Below are 20,574 nucleotides of genomic sequence, written 5' to 3'. Positions count from 1 at the left end.
AAAAATATGACTCAGTTTTACCAAAGCTAAATCTAACAAAATTAGCAAAGACATAAGTGATTAGACATACATCTTTACATCAGTTTGTGTTAGCTTGAATAGGCCATTACAACTTTAGGAATTAATAGGCCCTAATCATCAAGAATATGTTGGATAGACCTTGTTTATGACTTTGTCCTTATCTGTTATTTTTTATTCTCAAGGCAAAAATCAGCATACAAAAATCCATCTTGCTCCAAAATACCTTGGAGACCTCCCACTGCATCCTAAATGTGGGGAAAGTAAAATAAAACAAACCATCTTTGAGGCTTGGTGTTGCCTCCTTAGTCTAATAAAAAGAGGGTACAATGGTCTAGGTGTTTTATGGGTGCTGTCTTAGTCAATTTATACCATGTAGTTACCATAACCAAAATGGCATCGAAGTCACTGAGCATGTCTTTTTTTTAGCTTTATGAAAGATGGTGGCTGAGTCACATGGCTGCCAAGCCGGTGGCAATCCACATGGTACTCCAAGGTGAGTCCATCGGACACCATTTTTCGTCACATACGTGGTCTTTTATGGCAAATGAAGATTATCTATACATCTTTTTAAAACTACACTCAATGAACTCAAATCCCCAAAAACAGAAAAGTAAGGTTTCCACAGAAACTTTAAAAGTGGTAAGCGAAACCTGGGAAAAGGGGACAGAATTCAGAGGTAAGCACCTTGCCCTTTGTGACGCCTGTGTGTACCTTTTAGCAGTTGTCTTTTCCTGAGCTGTTGTGTTGTGCCTCCTTCTCCCTGTCACAGAGACAGGTGGTCAGACACAGACTTAGGAGGAAATGTTTAAACAAGCATGCTTGGGTCTGGGGCAGAGCCAGCCTTCTCAGGAGAGTACAACAGCCTGAATCAAGCTTTTATTATTACCCACACCCAGAAGACATTCCAATCTCTGTAAGCCTGAACCCAGGGATCTACGTATCTGGAACCTGTTTGTGTGTCTGCAGATGGGAGCAGGTGATCTGAAGTGTGTTTTACATCTTAGCTGTTGAAGATACAAGCAGGATTTCCCAGACGTGGAGAGGCAGAAACACAACTCGCTCAAAAGCATAAGACCAAAAAAGGCACAAGGCAAAAGAGTTTCAGGAATTGTAAGGTTAAAGATGCAAGTTTGGAGACCTAGCAGAAACGGCAGGCATTCAGGCTCTGAGTGTGGTTGTAAGTCAGACCCTTGAGAAAGATGTAAGTTTTAAGGGGGAGGGGGGCCTTGGACCACACTGCCATCCCATTTTATGGATTTATTTAAATCCGTTTAGATGTTAAAAATTGAAAGTTCTGTAGTTGAGCCAGCAGTGGCCATTTTAATTATGGAGACTCAGTGAATTCCCGACCTAAGACTTCCAGGCCAGTGGAAGGTTCTCAAGAGTTTTTGGCTGTGGACCAGTGGAGAATTCCAGGAATTCTCGGTCAGTCTTAGCCAGAGAAAAAGCTCTTGGAAGCTTGGACTGTACGAGTCTCTACAGAAAAGGTGGAGCAAACGAGGGAGAAAGGCAAGAAGACATCTCAATATCCAGTTGCTTGGAATGTCCTTTAAGTCTCGAAATGCCTGGAAGGTAAGGGGACAACCCCAGTCTATACAATCCCGGAACTAAGGAGCTGCTGGACCAAGAGGTTGTCAGAACTTGCAACTGAAAGAGCAGTCTTGCAGACAGTGAAAAAAGCTCCAGTGAGCTAAGCGCCATCGAGCCCCGAAATCTAGCGAGGGTGCCTCTGAGTTAAGTCCATGGTTACCTTGTTGCGGTGTTTTGCTCGGTTGCATGCGTGTCGAACGTAGCATGGCCACTCAGCCAAGTCTGACTACGTCAGATGGAGATCGGAAGGTGAGAGAGAAAGAGGGTGGAAACGGTGAAAAGAAAAGGCTGCCTGAGAGCGACGGGTGGACCTGCCTGGCCCTCTTGGGCCCGGGGCTGCAGAGCGTATGAGGGTCAGGGAAGCTTGCCCATGAGTGGGCTTGAGCCTCTATGAACCTCTGACTTCCCATTCCGGGTTTTTGGCACCATGTTAGATTATCCAAGAGCAGTTTTAGAGAGATAGAGGTGGAAAGAAAGACAGACTTGGTCCGACCTTAGGTGGGACCATGTTTATTCACAGCAAAGGGGCCTACAGGGGAAGATGGGATTCTGCCCTTTATAAGGGTGGAAAAAACTTCTGTATTCCGCAAGGGAAGGTGGGAAGTGTAGTCTTTCAGCAGGAAACTGTCAACAGTCTTAGTTAATGTTCTATTGCTGTAAAGAGACATCACAACTAAGACAGTTTATAAAAGAAAGCGTTCAGTTGGGGGTTTGCTAACAGCTTCAGAGGGTTAGTTCATGATTATTATGTCTGAAAGGACCGTGGCAGGCAGACAGGCAGAGCACTGGAGCAGTAGCTGAGGGTTTACATCTGATCTGCAAGATAGAGTCTGGGAGAGACTAGAAATGATCCCAGCTTTTGAAACCAAAGCTCACCCCTAGTGACACACCTCCTTCAACAAGGCCACACCTCCTAGTCCCTCCTAACCAGGGACCAAGCATTCAAACACATGAGCTGACAGGGGACATCTCTTTCAAACCATTCCATTTCCTGGCCACCAGAGGCTTGTAGACATTTCATATAATGCAAAATGTATTTGGTCTGACTTCAAAAGTCCCCCACAGTCTTTCACAGTCTCAATGCCATTTAAAAGCCCAAAGTCTCTTCTGAGACTCAAGGCAATCTCTTAACTCTAACTCCCTATAAAAGCAAAAAGAAATTATATACTTCCAACGTACAATGGCACAGACTATACTTTACTGTTTCAAAAGGGATAAAGTGAGGAAATACAGAACCGAGGCAAGACTGAAACACAGAAGGGCAAACTTCAAATCTTGTGTCTCTGTTTATGATGTCAAAGGGCTGGGATGGCTCTTCCCTTCCAGCTTTGCCGACTTCGGCACCCACGGTCTCTCAGATGGTTGATGGTTCCATGCCTGTTAGCAGCTCTCCTTGGCAGGCGTCTCAGGGTTCTGGTATCTCTAACATCTTGGAGTTTCCATTGCAACCCAGGCTTCACCTTTAGAGCTTCACACGGTAGCCTCTCAGGGCCTCCATACATCCTAACACCATATGACCTAAAGCTGTGCTAATTCCACGTGTGCTGAGGAGCGAGGATAACATTTAAGTCTATGCTTTTACAGAGGATACGGGTTTCATTTCCAGCACCCATATGGTGGCTCACAACTGCTGCAGCTCCAGTTCCAGGGGGTCCCACACCCTTTTCAGGCCTCTATGTGGACCTGCACTCACGGGCATTAACTGCCCCCCCACCTCATATTCACATAGTTAAAAATAAAGCCATTGGTTTATTTGTTTGTTTTTTAGATAGGGTTTTTCTCTGTAGCCTCGGCTGTCCTGGGCTCTCTTTGTAGACCAGGCTGGCCTCGAACTCACAGATAACCACCTGTCTATGCCTCCTGAGTGCTGGGATTAAAGGTATGTGCTACCATGCCTGGCTGAAAAAAAGTTAGGTCTTTGGGTTTTGTTGTTGTTTTTTAGTTAACCACTTCTTTTTTAATTTTTAAAAAGGATTTATTTATTTATTTATACAATATTCTGCCTGCAAGTGTGCCAGCAGGCCAGAAGAAGATACAAGATCTCATTATAGATGGTTGTGAGCCACCATGTCGTTGCTGAGAATTGAACTCATGACCTTTGGAAGAAGAGCCAATGCTCTTAACCTCTGAGCCATCTCTCCAGACCAGGTCTTTGTTTTTATAAGTGAGCCATCATGTCTCTATAAGAGCAGACACATTTGTATGTGCAGTGAAGAGACTGTAGCTCATAACGTACAATAGTCTTGACTCTGGGCCGTGGTATTTTGGGCAGCGATGGTTCTGTGTGGCATGGCAGCCTACTCAGGGCATAGGGCACACGTTGTGTGTTCAAAATCAAGGCTGCAGGAGTCACAGAATTCTACATGGTGAGCAGTGACTGAAGCACGCTGGATCTGTCAAGTCATTTGAGTTTATTTGTGGTTGTTGTGTGGCTGCTGTGCCACAGGTTAGGAGGCTATGATGTCATGGATGGTGAGGCCACTGGCTGGGACTGGGCACCATGGCTCTTTAATGACCAGTGTTATAAGCTACACAGATGCATTAACAGACCTGGAGAATGTTCTGTGAGCAGTGGTATTTATTGGATGCTGACAGGCCCAGCGTCAGGCTGGTTGATTTCTTTCCTCAGGGCTGGAGCTGTGTGTGAGCACATGGCCAACAGGAGGAGACCTGACCTCGGTCCATTCTTCCTCTTCTCACAGGGATAAGAAATGAATCATTATGGTCCACTTTCAGAGTGAGATGCACTATGAGCTTACCAGAGAATCACAAAGAAGCAAGAGGCACCAGGCCCTGTCCTCCCCTCCCGGCAGCTGGATCCTGCTTGTCTGGGTACACAGCAAGCTCGCTGCCTATTGAGATAACCCTCTGATCCGTCTTTCATTCTTTCCTTATTTCATATCATACTGAAATTCCACCTAATAAGATAAAACAAACAAAAAAGAATAAAGAGATTGAAAATTAGAAAAAGAAACCAAGCTGTGTGTGGTGGTGCAGGCATTTAATCTGAGCACTCGGGAGGGAGAGGCAGATGGATCTCTGTGAGTTTGAGACCAGCCTTGGTCTACAGAGTGAGTTCAAGGACAGCCAAGGCTGTTAAACAGAGAAACCCTGTCTTGAGGAAGAAAAAGAGGAAGAAGAAGAAGAAGAAGAAGAAGAAGAAGAAGAAGAAGAAGAAGAAGAAGAAGAAGAAAAAGAAGAAAGAAGTCTCCTCACAGATGACATAATTGGTAAGTGTAAAACACCAAAGAACCTTCAAATAAATAAAAATAAAGATAATTCCTGAACTAGCACACTGCATTTCTGGAGGCTTTGAGGTCAAGGCAGAAATGGCTGTTGATTTTCTATTAACAGGCAACTGGAAAAGCTTGGAAGTAAGGACTCCAGCATAGAAGCCAACCGATCAAACTTGGGATCTAAAAGTTAGGGAAGTCAGCCGAGGCCCTCCAGCCATGGGTCAGGTCTATGTGCCTGGATGAGACAGTGTTGCTATGGTGTCACTTCGTTCCCATTGCTTTATAGCTCCAACCCAACATGATCACAATCCTAGCTGATTCTTCCACAGATGTCAACAGATTGATTTCCAGATTTAAGCTGGCTGCGTCCACCCACATCTAGAGCCCAAGAACTCTGAGGCAGGAGGCTCAGAATTCCAAGACCAGTTTGGGGCTTTGAAGTGACTTGCAGGCTAGTAGTCCTAGGATGTGGAGTGAGGGGTGTGTGGGTAGATGGGGACTTCGAACTTTATATAAAATAAATAAAGGTCCTAGATTGATCAAAACCCTACAATAATCAAGATAGGACAACATTTTTAAAAAATTAGAGTTCCACAGGATAAAAGGTAGCCAGTAGCCAGATGGGTGTGTCATGTCACAAATCTGTCATCTCAATACTCAGGACAGAGGCAGGAGGATCAGGAGTTTAAGGATGTATCCTCAGCTACATAGTGAACTTGAGACCAGCCTGGTGTGTGTGTGTGTGTGTGTGTGTGTGTGTGTGTGTGTGTGAGAGAGAGAGAGAGAGAGAGAGAGAGAGAGAGAGAGAGAGAGAGAGAGAGAGACAGAGAGAGACAGAGAGAGACAGAGAGAGAGAGAGAGAGAGATGGGGAGAATATTTGACACATAAAAATTTAAAAATCTATACAAACCCTTACATAAAAATACCTTGTGTCCAAACACACCTATACAGGACATCTGGGGCCACAACACACACACACACACACACACACACACACACACACACACACACACACACGCTTTGAGAGAACACAAACACTTGGTCCAGAATAGAGCAAATAAGAAGTTTGGTATAATTGCTCAGCAGAGAATCACAAACTGAAACAGGGAGACTCCACTTCACAGCTGTGAGCACACTGGCAACAGCACACTGAGGGGACATGGGCACCATGTACGTGTTTTTAGTACACCACTCTGGAGGCTGAGGCAGTAGTGTTGAGAATTCAGGGCCAGCCTGGGCTACATAGCAAGACCCTAGCTCACAAAAGCAAATTAAAATGGGAGGTGGCTCGGTGTTACAGTGGAGCCTTGCCTGCTCTTCACATAAAGCCAAGGACCCTACTCTCATGCCTGTGCCCAAATCCCATGTAGGCTCTTTGTAGAAGCTTTGTTCAGAGTCACGAGGACCAGAAGCTACCAAGATGCCAGTCTGTAGCTACCTGAAAGAAGAAGCAAGCTATCTGTGTTGACACAGTAGGACACTAGCCACTAACAAAAAGGACATGTTCTCAAGCCATGCATCTAAAGTTCCTGTGGCCAGACAAATCACAATAGTCAGAGATGCATGAAGACACAAAAGGCTCTGTGGTTGCCAGGGTGTGGGGAGTGGAGGGCCTGAGCAGGCAAAGCCCGGGGCACATTTAAGGTGATGAAATTATACTGTGTGCACAGGCCTGGCTTCTTTCACAGGGAGCCTTTCACAGCCAGGCAGTACTATGGAGTCTCACTGGAGGGGATAGCAGGATTGCCTGGTCCAAAAGCCACAAGCCCTTGACTGCGAGAGTCTATCTACAACATCAACACCGACACTGCCTCACCACTACCAAAGCAAGAAACAAAAGAAAGTCAAAATTTAGACAGAAAATACCAACCAATATCAGGGCACTGAATTTTCCTTTTTAAGGAAATTTTAAAATCTTTTGTCTTTTATTTTTTTTAATCTAGTAATTGGAGGCTTGGGGCAAAAATCTCACACTTTGGGCTGGAGAGATGGCTCAGAGGTTAAGAACACTGGCCGTTCTTCCAGAGGTCCTGAGTTCAATTCCCAGCTCATAACCATCTATAATGTGATCTGATACCCTCTTCTGGGACTGCAAGTGTACATGCAGACAGAGCACTGTATACATAATAAATAAATTAATCTTTATTTTTTAAAAAATCCCACATTTCCCAGAATCTACTGTGTGAATGAGGATGTTCAATATTCAAACGGAGCCAGATGTGGTGTCTCATGCCTGTTATCCCTGACACTTAAGAAACTGAGGCAGGAATATTACAGTATTTATGAGAACAACACAAGGTGCATAGTGAGTTCCTGGCTATCCTGAGCTACAGTGTGAGACTCTATCTTTAAAACAAACAAAAATGGGGCTAGAGAAATGGTTCCATGGCTAAGAGTAACAGCTGCTCTTGCAGAAGACCCAGGTTCTGTTTTTCAACACCCACATGGCAGGTCACAACCATCTGTAACTCAGTCTGGGGTATCCAAAGCCCTCTTTGTCCTCTGAGATCACTGCACAGACAGACAGACAGACAGACAGACAGACAGACAGACAGACAGGAGATCTCTCTCTCTCTCTCTCTCTCTCTCTCTCTCTCTCTCTCTCTCCCTCCCTCCCTCCCTCCCTCTCTCTCTCTCCCTCTCCCTTCCCTCCCCCTCCCCCTCCCTCCCCCTCCCCCTCCCTCCCTCCTCCCTCCCTCCCTCCCTCTCTCTCTCTCTCTCTCTCTCTCTCTCTCTCTCTCTCTCTCTCTCACACACAACACACACACACACACACATTTCTCCAAAAATGATATGCATGGGCTCAAGTCCAAGGTTATTTAGACGGTTGCTCATGACCCTTTACCCATGTTGGAGTGTCAGCCAGTTCCCAGAGTGGGAGAATAGCTCCTGCCAACCCAGAACATTCCTGAAGCAGCTGTTCAAGTGCACAATTGAAAGAAGCTGAGGTCCTCTTTTGGAGCATGCTCACCTACCTGTACCCTCTATGGACCAGGCACTGTGCTAGGCACAGGGCACACAAAAATGACCCATGCACACCTGACTTCGAAACATGAAAATAGTACCTTGGGAGGCCACTGAGGAGTACCTACTTGTTGGCTATGGTCTTGGTATAGACTGTGACATTCCCAGCACATCTTTCACACGTGTACATCCCCACTAGGCAATTTGCCTTTAGTTTTTGATCTTCCTCATTATTGTGACAAAACAACTGACCAGAGCACCTTGAGGAAGGAGAGGTTTTATTTGGATCTTAGTCAAAGGTGCTGTCCATCGTAGAGGTCAAGGCTATGAGGCCACAGCACATCCCCAGCCAGGAGGCAGAGAGATAAATGCTGGTGCTCAGCATGCTTTCTCCTTTTTGTTCAGTCCAGGATCCCAGCCTGTGGGATGGTGCTCCCCACATTCGTGGTGGGTCTTTCATTCTCAATTTACCCAATCTAGATTAACTGCTACATGGAGTACCAAGAGGCTTATCTCCTAGGTGATTCTAGATCCTTCAAACTGACAATTAAACAAACTATCATGCAATCTCAGGCTCAGAATGTTCTTGAGTGTGCACAAGGTCCTCACCAGGTCCCTGAAGACTTTGTATGTTGAATCATGGTTTTCAGCCGAGGTTGGTGATGGTGAACTCTGCCCCTTCTGGGCTATTTGGAAGTCTGTAGAAACATGCCCAGAGTCATAGGCTGGAGATGCTGCTGAGATTCCCACAATGCACTGGGCACCCACAAGCATCATGAATCCTGAGTTGAGTAACTCATTTGCAAGCCTGCCTTTGCCTGGTGACTCAGCACTGGAGGATTCTGCCTTTGAGGAATGGGAAACAAAGGGAAGGAAGGCCTAAGACTGGGTGGTGGTCCTCAGGAGGCGCTGCACAGCAGGGTTACCTAGCAACATCGGGTTGAGGGGCTCACACAGCCATTTCTGGTTCATCTAGACAAGGTCCAGGTCTATCCTGAAAACACCTATTGTGGCTGGGTAAGAACAGCTGTTGAGGATCGGATATGGAGCACAGGTCAAGTCCTCCCTGAAGGCTTCTGGGAGCCCCATTCACAGTTCCAGGACCAAGGGATATTCCCATGTCCTCAGATGCTGAACCTGTGATTGGGGGAAAAGATAAGTAAATAAATTAATTCATCAGTTCAAAACAAATGAAGAGGGAGTTGAGTCTTTGATCCAAGTGCTTTCTCTACCTGCCATGGGGCACTGCAAGCCTCTGGTAAGAGAGCAGGAATGGGCTTACCCCCTAGGACTCCAAGAAGGATCCATCCCTTGACTTTGGTCTCCTAGCCCTTAGGATCATCAAAAAATAAAATAAAATTCTGTTGTTTATAGTCACCTTCAAGCCCCAGAAAACAGCACAAGTCCAGGGCTTTATTTCAGGCCTCTCACAGGAAACTGACCAAGGCATCATAAATCTGAAAAATAATGAGAACATTCACTTTGGGGTCTCAGGCCTCATATCATAGCATTCCCTGGCACCTGGCTGGTGATGGGTGTACAGGGGCAGAAAGATTCCAGATACACAGAGAAGATTGATCAATACTCAGAGTCAGACAGCCAGGGGATTCATAAGAAACCAACCCTTTTTGTAATTGAAAAGATTTGTTCACAGTTTGAGAAAAGTTAAAAAAAATTTTTTTTATTACATGTACTTTTTATTTGTGTGTGCATATAAAGGTCAGGGGACAACCTATAACAGTGAGTCTGTTCTCTGCTTCCAACATGTGGGTCCCAGGGGTTGAAGTCAGGACATTAGGCTTGGCAGCAGGCATCTTTACCTGCTGAGTCAACGTGCTGCCGGAGAAAGGTTGTTTTATGAAGCACTTGTCCTTGGAATTTGATAGATGACAACACAGCCAACATGGTGGGGTCATGGCTTTATCCTTGTGCAGAAGTGCACAGTGACTTCTGACTTCCTACAGTGTGTTTGGGCTTTTTTGGAATGTATCTGACACCATTAGGTAGGCTTAGCAGAGACCCAACAACCTCACACACACATGGGGAAACTGAGGCCTGGGAATCAGGTCAGTCCTTTGGACTCTCCCTGCTGCACAACACTTCCTGGTTAGTGTTTTTGTCAACGTGACACAAGCTGGAGAGTCATCTGGGAAGAGGGACCCTCAACTGAGAAGATGATTCCTTCAGACAGACCTGTGGGCGTGCCTGTGGGGACCTCTCTCCTCCTCTCTCTCTCTTTCTTCTTTTTTATTTTGGGATTCAGGGTCTCTCTATATAGCTCTGGCTCTTCTAGAACTTGCTATGTTGACCAAAATGGTCCTCTGGAAGAGCAGCCAGTGCTCCTAAGCACTGAACTGCCTCTCCAGCCCCATATCTAAATTTCTTCATAATTTATCTCTGACTTCCTGCTTCATAACCGAGGCCCAATGGCAAGTGGAACTCTGCGCATCAAACTATGAGCCCACCAGGCCCTGTCTTCTTTAAGTTTGCATTGTCTCATATTTTAATCATGGTGAGGAGAGAAGTAAGCATCACGTGACTCAGCAGTAGCCCTGCACCTGAGCAACAGACAGGATAAGCTTTGGATAATTAAACACCTGAACAACGCTGTTACAAAGAGTAGTCAACAATGCTCAGAAATTATTCATTCTCCAGCTAATGGGCTAGCACTGAGTGGGAATGGGGCCCGGCTTCCAGCAAATGGTTCATGAGCCAGTGGTGGGTTGGGTGAGGCAGCCTCCATCTTTGGCCAGTATTATACCCACACTTTAAGCACAGGGAGGTGAGGGAGGGGTCTGCCTGAGCTCCCCGAGTCCTTTTCCAAGCTTCCCTGTCACTTGACAGCAGCCTTCAGCGAGCAGTCTGATGGATCCTCCCATCTCCCCTTCTGTGCTTTGTCCTCCAGACCCTGCAGGAAGGGCTGGGGGCTGACTACTTCCCAGTTCCAGCACAGAGGCATGTGCCAGGAAGTTGTTGGCAATGTGGCGGCAGGTGGCTTCCAGGATTTTCGGCAGTCAGAGCAATGAGCAAGAGCTTGGGGTTGTTGAAACAGAATTTTCAACCTGAAGATTCTTCCCCTTGGATCGTGAGGCCACTGGAGAGCTGGAGATGGCTCAAGTGCATTGTGTGTGCGTATTGGTTAAGCCCTGGAGCAGAGGGAACTGGGTTTAAATCTTAGATCTTCTGTTTTTTAGCTCATCCTGTCCTGGACAGAGACACTGAGGTTAGGAAACCACATGACCCCGGGTACACATGGGAAGCCCAAGGCTCAGGAATCAGGCCATGCTGTCTACAAACAGGAGACTAAAGCGTTGGGAGCCAGGGGCTTGGGGACTGGGTGATGGTGACCCCACCCACCCACAAGCAGGGAGATTTGTCTGGGACTTGGGGGCAGGTTATAGGCTGCACACCCTTCGGTGTCTCCACATCTCTATGGGACATCACAGGGCCACCGTACTTGTGCTTCCAGAATGCAGCAGGAGACGGGGAAGGCCAAGGATGCCTGCAAGTCCCTAGCCCCCCTCCCCCCATTTCCCACCAAGGTGAGGTTGGCTCGTGTGAGAGTCAATTTGATATTTCCCACCAAGGTGAGGTTGGCTCGTGTGAGAGTCAATTTGATACGATTTAGAATCACCATGGAAACAAACCCCTGGGCACATCTGTGAGGAATTATCTAGATTAGGTTAATTGAGACCCATTCTGAATGCGGGCTGTGCCATTCAGCCTGTGCCTGTTCGGGACCGAGTGAAAAAGAACAAGGGAGACACCGAGCTTCACACCAGTGTTAATCTCTCTGCTCCTGCTGCCACGCCCCTCTGACCATGATGCACTGCGCCCTCAAACCATGAACCAGCATAAGCCCTTCCTTCCGTCCGTCGGTTGCTTCAAGTCAGCTGCTTGTCACTGCAATGAGACAAGGAACCAACACACCTTTTAAGCACCCGGTGGGAATGCCAGGCTGGCGGCGGGTCCCTGCAGATAGGGCTCTCTTGGCCCCTTCCTGTCACTCCTGTACTCCTTAGGAACGGTGAGCCAAGGCCCCTTTCGGGCACCAGTCCATAATATTGCTGGCAAGTTCACGGTATGTAATTAATTGGTGCCTCATTCCTTCTTGCCAAGGAATTGTGCTGCGTGGATAGAAGCTATTAATCTGTCTCTTCAGGCTGTGGCTGGGGAGCCAAGGCTGGCTTCCCGTTCTCTCTGGATGGCTTCGAGCCTCTCCTGCTTTGTCTCGCATGGGGAGGGGCTGGAGGCTGTGCCTCTTCTGCCCCCTCCTTTACTTGGGGTCACCTTTATCTCCTCCTCTGTTCTTTGATAGAACATACTACTGCTGGGCAGGGCCAAGCGGTTTTGCAAAGCCTCCTCCTCTGTTTCCATTGAGCTGTGGCAATGCCTCTGGGTTCTTGACTTCTGCCCAAGACAACTCCAGTAATGGCTGCCCCAAGAGACACTTATCACCCGGAGATCTTTGACTGGTCACTAGCTACCCCTAACAGTGGCCAACTAAGGGGGAAAAAAAACCCAACAACAAACAACAACAACAAAAATCAAACCCAACCAAACAAAAGACTTCAGTCCCTCCTTCCACCTATAACTACACCAGCCGGAAAGTGGACAGAATGTCCTATTCTTACAGGAGCCCCTCCCACTGCAGATCCCCCCCTCCCATGCCCATAAAGGCCTGCAGTGTCTTAAGTTGCTCTCTTCTTTCTCTTCCCGTCTCATTGACTTTTCAGTTATGATGAACCCCGTTGCTGAGCTGACTCACCTGAAAAGCCTTCCTCTCTGAGACAGGGATCTCTTGCTCCTGAATTCAAGTTATGCCTTCACTTTTGACTCCCAAACTGAGGGCCCTGCAGGTGCCTGGGCCTCTCCCTGCTACGGAGCTAGTTCCATCTTGACATCAGTTGCTTGCCTGCTGGAAATGCCTGGACACAGCTGAGCAGGATGGGCCTGGCCTGCCTCCTTTTCCAGTGCCTGCCGGAGCTCCTCTGTGGGCTGGTGACCTCAGGCCACCTCCTTGTGCCATTCCACCTGCTCTGCTGACCTCTGGGAGTGTATCTGAGCTCCCTGTGGCTAAGACAGTAAGTCATCTCAAATTGTAACCCACTTGGCAGGGGTGCCCGTGTTCTAAAGAGAGACACTTCAGATGCCTCTCCTTGGCTATCAGGGTATTGAAACAATGGACCCCAAGAAATTAGGGGGCTCCTGTCGAAAAAGAAGCAGGCTCTGACCTTGAGCACCTTCTTGTTAACTGGCTAGGCAACACATACTGGTGCCTATATTACAGAAGACAAATGTTAGAATCCAGACAAAACCATCGCCCAGGCCACACCCACCCATAGCAGCCTCTTTCTTCTGTAAAGACAGTGGCAAGCCCCTACCCACAGTCTATCTGTGACTCCATGTCTTCCCTGACTTCCCTGGGTGACACATGGCAAACTGTAAGATGAAATGAACTCTTTCTTCCTCAAGTTGCTTTTGGTCAGTGTTTTGTCACAACACCAGAAAGCAAGCTAGGGCACAGGTGGACCTCCTCGGTTGGTGTGAAGACACACTGCATCTAACACAAGGGTAGCAGCAGGAGTACCTCCTAGGGATGGACACAAAGGCCAGTGGGCTTTTTCAGCTCCTTGGTGTGAGGAAAGGGTGAGAGAATTGTCTTTGGAATGAAAGTGAGTGGGGACAGGTATAAAGCCATGCTGTCGTGGGAACAAAGTCCCAACCTACGTGGAAGATTGGGCGTGGCAGCTGTGTGTCCAAAGGATTCTAGCCTGCACCAGGTGTGGTCTCTTGGCTCTAAAGCTCCCTTGCTGCAGGGGGCAGTGCAGCACTGGGCTGTGTTCTTTGAACAAGGCCAGCTGCTAGAGGGTGCTGCAGGAGGCAGCCACCCATTCTGCCATTTGTCCTATCCCTAGAGGCTGAGCTTGGGGAGGCCCTCCCAGAACCAGGGGCACGAGACCCTCAGAGACACCAGCACCCTCTTTGGGGGTCTGGGCTTAGGTTCTGAGGGGCTTCTTTTTCTAGTGTCCTCATTGTCACCTGGCCACCTCTGGCTCCTGTTTGGGGCAGCTGTGTTCTTTCTGCCTGTGCCCACTGCCTCCAGAATGCCTTGGAGCTGTCGCTGTGCCTCTTGGAGTAAGGCATGAAGCCAGTGCCCTCAGGTCATGATCACTCCCTACTCTTCTCCAGCAACATTGTGCTGCTGAAGTAGCTGTGTGGTTCTGAACCCATGTTGGTGAGCACCTGCAAACACACACTTCATGTAAGGTCACATGCAAATGCACACTTCACGTAAGGGGCTTGCACATTCTGGACTTTTGGTATCTGGAACCAATCGCCTGCCAAGAGAGTCTGGGGATGATACTGTTGATAACTGCAATAGCAAGGTGCACAGGGCCTGAGGAGAAAATAGAAGCCTGCATTTGGTAGGCTGGCCACCTCAGCACAGCTGCCAGCCCCAGTCAGCAGCCAGAGCTCAACCAAGGGCACTGGGGGTACTTTGACACAGGAAGTACAGGGTCCAAGGGGAAAGGGGACCAGAGTTGTTGGAGGAAGGAGGGTCAGTCTTGAGGTGCCCAGGCTAGCCACCCATCAGCCAGTCACTCACACGTTCCTCACTCACAAACAACAGTGTTTGGTTTTGTTAGTTAGGGTTTTGTTGCTGTGAAGAAAACCAATGAGCGGAGACACCATGAGCACAACTCTTTCTTTTTTTTTCTTTTCTTTTCTTTTTTTCTCTCTTTGTATTTTTTAAAAGATGTATTTATTTATTATGCTACAATGTTGTGTCTGAATGTACAACTGCATATCAGAAGGGGGCACCAGATTACATTATAGATGGTTGTGAGCCACCATGTGGTTGCTGGGAATTATACTCAGGACCTATGGAAGAGCAGCCAGTGCTCTTAACCTCTGAGCCATCTCTCCAGCCCTTTATTTGTATTTTTTAAAGTGGTGTGTGTGTGTGTGTACTGAGAGAGAGAGAGAGAGAGAGAGAGAGAGAGAGAGAGAGAGAGGAGAAAGAGAAGAAACATGGAAAGAGAGAGCGTGAGCACAGCAACTCTTACAAAGGAGGCCATTTCATTGGGGCTGGCTTACAGGGTTAGTCCATTATTGTCCATTATAGTCATGGTGGGAAGCATGGCAGCGTACAGGCAGACATGGCGCTGGAGAAGGAACTGAGAGTTCTATATCTGGATCCATAGGCAGCAAGACATGAACTAACTTGAGCTTCCAAGACCTCAAAGGCCACCCCTAGTGGCTCACCTCCTCGAAGAAAGCCACACCCATTTCAACAAGGCCACACCTCCGAAGAGTACCACTCCCCATGGGCCTATGGGGGCCATTTCCTTTCAAACTATCATTATTCATTTGGGGGTGGGGGAGGAGTGGGAGCCAGCTACAGAGGGCCATATTGGGCTGGGTTGCTAATCTTCAGCCTACAGAGAACTTTATGATGCTATTTCAAAGGAGAGGTCTTTACAGATATTTAACCAGTCAAGGTTGAGAACAGAGGGTTGGGAGAGAAGGCTCAGTCAGTCAAGTGTTTGCTGCATGAATATAAGGACTTTAATCGTCAGAATTCACAGAAAGGGTGCAATGACACATGCTTGTAATCCCAGCCCTGGGGATGTAGAGACAGACAGGTCCCTGGGACTCACTAGCCAGCCAGCTCAGCCAAATGGTGAGCCCCAGACCCTGCCTTAAAATAAGTAAATGGATGGATAGATAGATAGACAGAAAGGCAGGTAGATCCCCCCAACATACAAAATAAAATAAATAGTTGACAGACTTGAGAAAAAACAACTAAAGCTATTCTCTGGCCTCTACACCTGCTTGTATACCCCCTCATATGTACACCCACATAAACATGTACACACACACACACACACACACACACACACACACACACACACGAGATTATTCTGTGTGGTGTCTTGTAACAGGAGAAGGGGAAGACACAGAAGAGGTGATGAGAAGATGGAGGTGGAAGTAGGAGGTGAGGAGGCTCCACTGAGGACCAGCAGCCTGGAAGATGGAAGAGTCAAGGAGAGAGGCAAGCAAAGCCTCTGAAGGAAGCAGCACTGTATCATTGCATCCAAAACTGCAGTAGGATGAACCTACTTACTGTTGTAGGCAGCCATCCGCCAAGCAAAACAGCCGCCATCTTGATCAGATCAACTGAACCTGCCTGCAAGAGTCCCCCAGGATCAGATTTATCGACACAATAGTCTATTGGCATTCCCTCCTAGAAAGGAGAGGTTGGGGAGGGCCATTGAACCATCACTTGAGATTCCAACTGCTCACCTCGTATACATATGGAATTCTATCCTGATTACAGCTGGCCTGGGGTCTTGGGAGGAAGAGATGTATAGGCTCAGGAGGTTAATGATGTGAGTATGGGGACGTCATTATCCATGCTAGATTAAGACTTCCCATCTTACCTGCTTTGGGGTCACCCATGTTCCTGCCGGCAACCCCTCATCCAGGTTCTATAAGTGAGCCCAATAACTCCACCTCTACGGAATCAAGCTTTGGTTTGTGGTTGGGACCTTAGGAAGCAAGGAAGGGGTGGGTGTTGTTTACAACTCCTTTTCAAAATACTTTCACCCTCCCCCTGCACCCTATCTGTGGTCGTTTGTTCCCACAACCTGAAGTCTTTGTACAAAGAGCCTCTCTGCATGGGGGTGCCACCTGGGTGTGGTGGCTCACACTTGTAGAGAGGCAAAGGCAGGAGAATCACTGTAATTTTGATGCCAGTCTGAACTACATAGTGAGCTCCGGTCTAGCCAGTGAGCCAGACCCTGTCTCTAAAAGCAAAACAACCGAGTGTAGACTAGGAAGGAGATTAACCAAATATGATGTATGAAGCTCACCACAGCAGGGAAGCTTCAGAGCCCAAGGGAGACATGGCCTCACTGCACAGATAAAATACAAAAGCAATGCTCCATGTCACAACTTGCCTGGCTCTCCACTCAGGCCGGAAGATGGATGTGGGTCTTTCTTTCTGCTTCCCGGTGGGAATGGGTCGCACAAGTTCAGGTTCCTAGGGATCAGAGAGAGGCAAGAAAACAGCATCTCCGGTTGCCCAGGTAGCCTCAGCTTCCAAATGGCTTCATTCATAGAAGTCCTAAAGATGATGTGAGGCCAGACAGCCCATCAAGAGGAGGCCCTTTCTGTAGCTTCTTGGTATTGAAGGCTCAGCTCCCCACTATGGCAACTGGATGTTGGTAGGCACAGTAAATGAGCGTTTTGGAGGGATCCACATGCATGGGCTTTCTTCACTGCAGATAAACCTTCATGTGCTAAGCCATGTGCGCTTTCTTGGGAACATGAAGAATTATTTGCTAAGCGTACAAGTTGTGGTTAAATGGTATAGTGCTTGCTCAACATGCAAAAGGTCCTGGGACCACACAATACACACACACACACACACACACACACACACACACACACACACACACACAAAGACTTTAACTGTGAGAGCCAAGGCGAGTTGGAACAATGGCTCCATGGTTAGAAAGCACTGGCTGTTCTTGCCAAGGACCCAGGTTCAGTTCCCAGCATTGATGTGTTGGCTCACAATCATCTACAACTCAAGTTCCAGAAGCTCGGACATCTTCTTCTGGCTTCCAGTGGGTACCAGGTATGCACACAGTGCACAGACACACAGTCAAAACACTCACAGTCACAAAATAAATGAATCTAAATAAATCAAGTAGAGTCTCCTCCAGGACTCTTGTCAAAAGCCAGGTAAAGGGGTGGCCCTCTTCCTCCTGGGGCAGCCACAGTATCATTGGAGGCCAAATTCAGAGGCAGGTGATAACTCAGATGGCAGGTGGGAAAGAGCCACACCAGACCCTGGTGTTATGTTCTTCATTAGTTATGAAGGACCTGACTTTAGCCAACTTAAGGGACGAGATGGTTTTTGTTTAGGGTTTGCTTTTGGCTCAGAGTTTTAGGGACTACGGTCCACGGTGGTGGGGAAAACATGGCTATGACAGTAGGAATGTAAGGTTGGTCAGGAAGCAGAGATGGGACAGGAAGTGGAAATCCCCAGAGCCTGCCTTCTACTGACTCACATCCTCCAGAGAAGACCCACTTCCTAAAGGTTCCACAACGTCCCAAAACAGCAGAACTAGGATTTCCTGGGGGACTAAGTGCTCAAACACAGGAACCTGCTGGGAAACATCTCATGTTTGAGTCAATACAGATGTTGTGAGGTCACTTCTACTGGGGAGCACACTGCACCGGCCTAGCACCTCCAGCACCAGTGTCACCCAAGAACACTTGCGCCAACCATGCTGATCAATGTTTGACTACATTCCAGGTATCCTGGGCCCGGTCCAGGTCACATAAAACTCAGGGTCACACACACAGTGAGGTCACTAACTGCAGAGGTAGAAAGAAACGCCTCCAAGTGGGTCTTAGGGTGGATGTCCTGCATGCCCCCTCCTTTCTCACCCTGGCCCTCAGGCTGTGTTTCCCAGGCTCTGTACATTCCTGGGCAGACCTCTTAGGTCCAGGGGGGTCTTTCTCATGGGTGCCCTCCATATCTCAGAACAATCCTGCCTTGTTTTATGGTTTGTTGGATAAACAAGCCGGATGGTGATGGCCAGTCTCCTTCTTCCTCCTTTCTCACAACCAGCCGAACCAGCCCAGCCTGTTCTGAACCCAGGAAGGAGGCTGGCTTGTCACTGGGCTTCAGGGCCTGTCTTCTGCATGTGATCTTGTGTGTGTGGGGGGGGGGGTGGCAGGGAAACCTTCAGGGAGATCCCTTCCCCGTAGCCACTCTTCCATGTGGGCCTGCTCTGTTTGGTGTGGTGTGGTGGCTCACACCTGTACTCTCAGCCCTCAGGAGACTGAGGTGGCAGCACTGCCATGAGTTCAAAGGCAGCCTGGGCTACATAGATAGCTTGGGCTGCAAAGTGAGACACTGCCTCAAAAAACACAAAGCAAAAAATGCAAAGAATGAAAAAAGCAAAAGCAAAAAAAAAAAAAAAATAGCCACTTCTGTCTGGCCTAGAGTCGGTAAGCTTATTCAACGCTGCTGAGTCATGCTAGGCACCCACATAACCCTAACATGGCTCCTCTCACAATCTGATGGGGGTCGGGAGAATTCTGTTAAGACAAAGCCATTTCCCAAAGTCAACACTCAGTTGGAAGATGGGAGGTGGGGACATCTGTAGAGTGAAGATACTACTAAACCTCGTGCCATCTAGATTGTGTGTGTGTGTGTGTGTGTGTGTGTGTGTGTGTGTGTGTGTGTGTAGGGGAGGGGTGACTCTGGCTAGTAAAGCTCTATGACTGCATGGCTGAAGTTGCCCAGCAGGACCTGGCACAGTGTTCTCAGTAGAGGGAACACTGTGGGCAGAGACAGGACCTTCTAGCGTGAATGCAGCTCCCATTCACCAGGAACCAGGCCTGAGAAGCCTTGGTTTGAGCCCCACTGGGACATTTCAAGCCCTTGCCATTTCCTCTACAGACTGTGGTACACTCTCAGCAGGTATGGGGCATAGTCGGTCAGAGGTTAGACTTCTGTTGTCCCGTTGCACCTGAGTAGTCCCATGGTTCCTAAGGACATCTGAAGAATCCACTCCTGCCCACTCTGGCCTCTCTGGGAACGCTCCCAAATGCTGCTTTTGTCACTTGGGGGAAACAGAGGGTCCAGAGTAGCAGGGCATCTGTTCATGGCCCTACCCTGTTGTCCCCAGAGAGACTCTTAGCAAACTCCTAACCCGAGGTGGTCTGCAGGTGCAGGCTGCTACGGCAGTAGTGCAGATTAGTCAGCTCTCCCTGCCAGGGTTCCAGCAAACTCTGAAGCCACGTGTCAGACAGAGGTGTGGAGTGTGTACTGGCTGCCAAGACCAAGTTGTCCTTCTCACCCAGCTGTTAAGGGAACAAAGGACTGATTGAGGGCCCTATTCCTGTTAGCAGGCCCAAAGCTGCTATTGACCTTGCTCAAGGTGAAGTGGGACTCTCGGTGGAGGTGTCCACTGGGGATAAAGCCACACCTGGGCCTTGGCCCAACTGCAAGAATGTGCCTAGTAGTTAGTAATCCTCCAAAAGGTTGTGGCGGGTGCAGTCCAGGCTGCTGAGCTGCCTAATTTTTTCTTAACTGTTTTAGCAGCTCTGGAAGAGATCTCTTCTCTGATTGATGTATCTTCCCCCTCACTAGCATCAGAACCGAAAGGTCAGAGGTGGCCTTCCCTCAATGTTCCAGTATCTCTAAGGAGTGGGGTCCAGCCAAGACATCCTTCTCTGTGTGTCGTCAGTGAGTTCTGCCCCTGACACTGAAGCCTGGTCCAATAAACCGAGTTTGAACTAGTCAAGGGCTCTTTGGAAGCAGGCTTGCAATTAACACCTTCTTTTCATCTCTCCTAATGTCTGGCTCCTATCTCATGGTCTCATTCAGCGCTGAAGCATTTCAGAAGTAGATCATTTACTATACCCCATGTTTTCAAAGTGAAAAAGAACACAGAGGGGTTAAGTGAATCACTCCATATTGTATAATTACAGCCAGCAATGGAGAGGGCTGGGACTTCATGACTTTAAAACTTTACTCTTGTTATACCGACACACAATAAATGGCCTGTGTTTGACTGGAACAGTTTGATACATTTTTATGATATCTGTACAGCAAGGCCTTCTGACCTCAGTTCTGTTGACACTGGGGACAGAATAACTCTACCATGGAAGCTGCCTCGCAAATGAGGGGCTGCTTGTCAGTTCCTGGCCCCTCCAAGATGTAACCACAGA

At 48.1% G+C, this 20,574-nt stretch overlaps 1 long non-coding RNA gene across 1 annotated transcript; it reads left to right on the top strand.

The window, feature by feature from the left end:
• The first annotated feature begins 1,474 nt into the window (after window positions 1-1,474).
• LOC311590101 lies at window positions 1,475-4,585 on the top strand. The gene is made up of 2 exons (XR_014776767.1): window positions 1,475-1,593; window positions 4,314-4,585. It is a non-coding gene; the product is annotated as an uncharacterized lncRNA (long non-coding RNA).
• The last annotated feature ends 15,989 nt before the right edge of the window (window positions 4,586-20,574 follow it).

Source organism: Acomys minous, assembly GCF_964271855.1.
Source record: "Acomys minous genome assembly, chromosome: 2".
NCBI classification, from domain to species: domain Eukaryota; kingdom Metazoa; phylum Chordata; class Mammalia; order Rodentia; family Muridae; genus Acomys; species Acomys minous.
The sequence above is the reverse complement of the archived record's forward strand: the minus strand, read 5'-3'. Positions and strand labels throughout refer to the sequence as shown.